Below are 3,765 nucleotides of genomic sequence, written 5' to 3' on the forward strand. Positions count from 1 at the left end.
GTTATAGTGTCTGGCACGTAGAAATGACTCATAAGTGTTAGTTATTACTTCTATCTGTCCACACACAGATAAAAACATTGCTTTGATTTTAAACAAATTTTCATTGAGCATTAACCCTGTACTGAACAGTATTTTAAGTCTGTGATGCATCAGTATGTACAGCAGACGTCGATCACCGTGATCGGTTTCCTCGTTCTTCCGCTGGTATCGTTAATTTCATTATTGGTCTTCAGGCGGTTTATCATGATAGTGGAGGGAGGGGGAAGACAAAGCAGTAAGAGCTAGAGGACTGTTGTTTGTTTCATTGGAGCTATAATGCACCCTGATTGGCTCATCTATTCCCTGTGACCCTTCTGTAAGGGGATGTCCAATCATCTACAGATGGACTTTGGGTCTCCACTCCACCAACCCCCTCATTTGCCTCACGATTGTTCTGGGTCTTTGATGCCTGATACCTGATCCATTGACATCTCTTGATCACACAGGCTGGTGTGATTCTTCCATGTGGGCTTTGTTACTTCTCAGCTAAATGGCGGCCTATTTATCTTCAAGCCTTTAAGAACCCCAGACGCGATATCTTTTGATAGCCGGCACCATCAGCTTTCTTCACCACATTTGCTTTTGTACCCATTTTGTCTTCAGCGATTGTGTCAGGAAAGTGAACATCACAGAATGCTGGGTTATTAGAACAAAATGTTCTTGTGTTGAGGAAGTAGTTGAGTCAAAACCCAATGTCCATCTGCTACCTTAATGCTTAACATATAAATATAATTAAAATATTACTTAACATAGAAATAGTACATAGATCTATGTATCATTATAAAATCATATTTACATATGCACATGCTTGTACTTAGACCTCTATAAACATCCTTTGCCTCCTACTTCTTTCCTCTATTTCCTTTCACTTTCCTCTTGTCCCACTATCATGTTCAACCTTCATTCGTCTTTCAGTAATTCCTCTTAGCTACATTGCACTTGATAGAGCCCCACCAGGCATCTTATGCCCTCATCACCATCGATGTTAGATCACTTGTTGTTCCTTTGTCTCTGGGTTTGCTGGTTCCACCTTTCCTTTTCCTCCCCCTCTCCCTCTCCTGTATCCTCCTTGAACCATTGGACCTGTTGTTTTTCCCTCTTGCTTGTTTATCTCACCTATCTTATCTAGATAAACATGCAAAAACAATACTAAAAACAAAAGCAAAACAAAACAAAAAACAATAGCAAAGAAGAAAAGCTTGTAAATAGTTTCATGTCTGGCTGTTGACCGTTATGAGTGTTTTTAGGTTGAGTCTGATGAGATGCCACACCCTGTCCCCGAAGTTTATTTTTGGTATTCCTCAGGGACTTCATTCCTTTGCTCCCCTTGCTGCTCTGCTGTGCAGCCTTAGTGTTTCACCCCCATGTGGTGGGATCAGATTGGGGACATTTCCTGCACTGTGTCTCCAGTTTTGACCCCCATAGTGTTATGGGTCAGTATGGGATGTCATGTCTCTTGGTGGGGCTGGCCCTCTGGTCCTTTCTGTGCATTTGCTGCTCTGAGCAGAAATATTGTCCTTAGGACCTGGTGGGCCAGGATGTGTTCCACTCTCTCTCTATCCTTCCCTCTTAGTTTGCTCCTGTGTGTTCTGATCAGATGAGCCCCTCCCTGAGCTGTAGCTTCAGTGCTGTCCTCTGCAATACCTTTTTCTAGGATGAGTGGTGGTGTCCATATAGCTGGGATTGGGGCCGGCCATGCAGACCTCTCTATAGATTTACTGCTTCATGCCAGTATGTTGCATTCACATCTTGGCACGCCTGGTTGAGGTCTGGTCCCTCTCTCCTTCTCCTTTATGACAATCTCCCTCCTGATCCTGGGGGGATTCCAGGAAATGCCCCTCCTAGCCTGATGTCTATTTTGGGAGCTCGTCAGGGGCTTTGTGGCTTTGCTTTGCTCCTGTTACTGATTTGCCATGTGTCCTCAGTATTGGCCTCTGTCATGGTATACTCCAGTGAGGGGACATCATGTCTTGAGCTGTTGTTGGCCTTACAGTCCTCTCTGTGCCTTAGCAGCTCCATACAGGGAAGTAGTCCTCCAGGTTTGGTGGGCTGATATGGGATCTAGACCATTCCTTTCTCTTTTTCCTTCTTGGTTTGTTTCCACATGTGCATGACATGCTGACTCCTCTCCCCAACTTATAGGTTTAGTGTTGTTCTGTGTAGAACATGCTTCTCATGGGGGGGGGGGCGGGGTTTGGCTCTGACTGGGGCCAGCTCTGTAGCCCAACCTTTTCAGGAATTTCTCCACGTGGTTCCATTGCCCTCAAGGTTTGATGCACCATGTTGGGGTCTGATGTACACACCCAATGCTGTGGAGACATAAGCAATACTCTCCCCTTGGGTGGCTTAGTGGTCTGTTCACCCTGTGCCATCATCTCCCTGCCCCTTCTTTTTTCTCCCTCTCTCTTCTCTTCCCTCCGTTTCCCTTCTTTGTGTTGGAATAACATGTATCTTCTTGGATTTGGTATAACCTCCTCCCAACTGCCTACAGTAGTACATATTTTGCAACTCTAAAAAACTCACTATATGTCATCATCCTGCCTTTCTCAAAATTGCCAAGATGAAATTTTTAGGATCTACTGTTGGCAGTGGTTATCATAATTATTATAATTATTGTTGTTAACAACAGATTGCATAATCATAACTAAAATTATCCTGTTAAAAAAAGTCTTGCTATGATTTCATCATAGCTTCTCACATATACTGCTCACATCCAAATCTAAAGCTGTTTTCAATCAAAGCTTTGAGAACTCTGAAATATCCACTTCCAAAGAAAAAGACCCTACTTTCACATAAGGAAATAGAATATTTTAAAAAGTAAAACAAAAGATTAAACGAAAAGAAATACGAATATCAAAACTGTTTAATGACCCCCACCCCATTTATTTCTGATAAACATAAATCACATCTTCTTCCTCCATTCTCATTTCTTTTGGAGTGTAATTATCAGAAATTCTCTGGCCTTCAAAGCAAAACCAGTGTGAATTCATTGGAACTTCCTGTCTTTCACAGTTGGATTCTTTGAGTGTCTTGAGATGTGTTGTCATTTTCACCTTGAAGTGGATCTCTCCCTGCTAGCCTGCCCAATGACTTTGAGTGATGTATTCTCCTTTATTATCCCCCAAGTCTTCAGTTGAAGGTTTTGTCTTCTGGTCATACATAGATATTCTTTTTTCCCCCTTAATCATTTTTTATTTTTAAAAATAGTTCTTTTGTAATGTTGTGTTCAAAATGGAATTGAATACTGGCAGCTGTCTGGCCAATATTTAGCATTTCAAATCCTAGTGCTCAGTGTTCATTACTGTTGTTCTCATACTGACTTTTGGTGATCAAGCCTCAGCCCCCTTCATAATGTTCTCCCCTTCTTAAAAATTACTGTGTGCACAGAGAGGTCACCTTGTCTGGGAATGCATTTTCAGACTTGTGGGGGGGTGAGGGTGGGGCGGGGGGGGGGGGGAAGGGGACAAGACCGATCATTGTTCACAATGACTTTCCAATTGTCCCTGAAGTTCTATCATGTCATTGCTTCACTCTTGGACTGTGACTTTCAATAGGATATGTAAGTTTTCAAGAGAACTGACCTGTGGAAAAATGACTTTCCCTTAAATTTATAAGCTATTTCGAAATCTGAGAGTTTGGACCAAAAGAAGAAGAATGTCCCCTTGGTGTCAGGGTAACAAACAGTGAGAGTAATGACTAACTCCAAAGATGGTATCACTAAAGAGG

At 42.4% G+C, this 3,765-nt stretch overlaps 1 pseudogene; it reads right to left on the bottom strand.

The window, feature by feature from the left end:
* Positions 1–2,921: 2,921 nt before the first annotated feature.
* On the bottom strand, positions 2,922–3,200 carry LOC142443233 (small ubiquitin-related modifier 1-like; annotated as a pseudogene).
* Positions 3,201–3,765: the final 565 nt, after the last annotated feature.

The sequence above is a fragment of the Tenrec ecaudatus genome, chromosome 3, assembly GCF_050624435.1.
Source record: "Tenrec ecaudatus isolate mTenEca1 chromosome 3, mTenEca1.hap1, whole genome shotgun sequence".
In the NCBI taxonomy this organism is placed as follows: domain Eukaryota; kingdom Metazoa; phylum Chordata; class Mammalia; order Afrosoricida; family Tenrecidae; genus Tenrec; species Tenrec ecaudatus.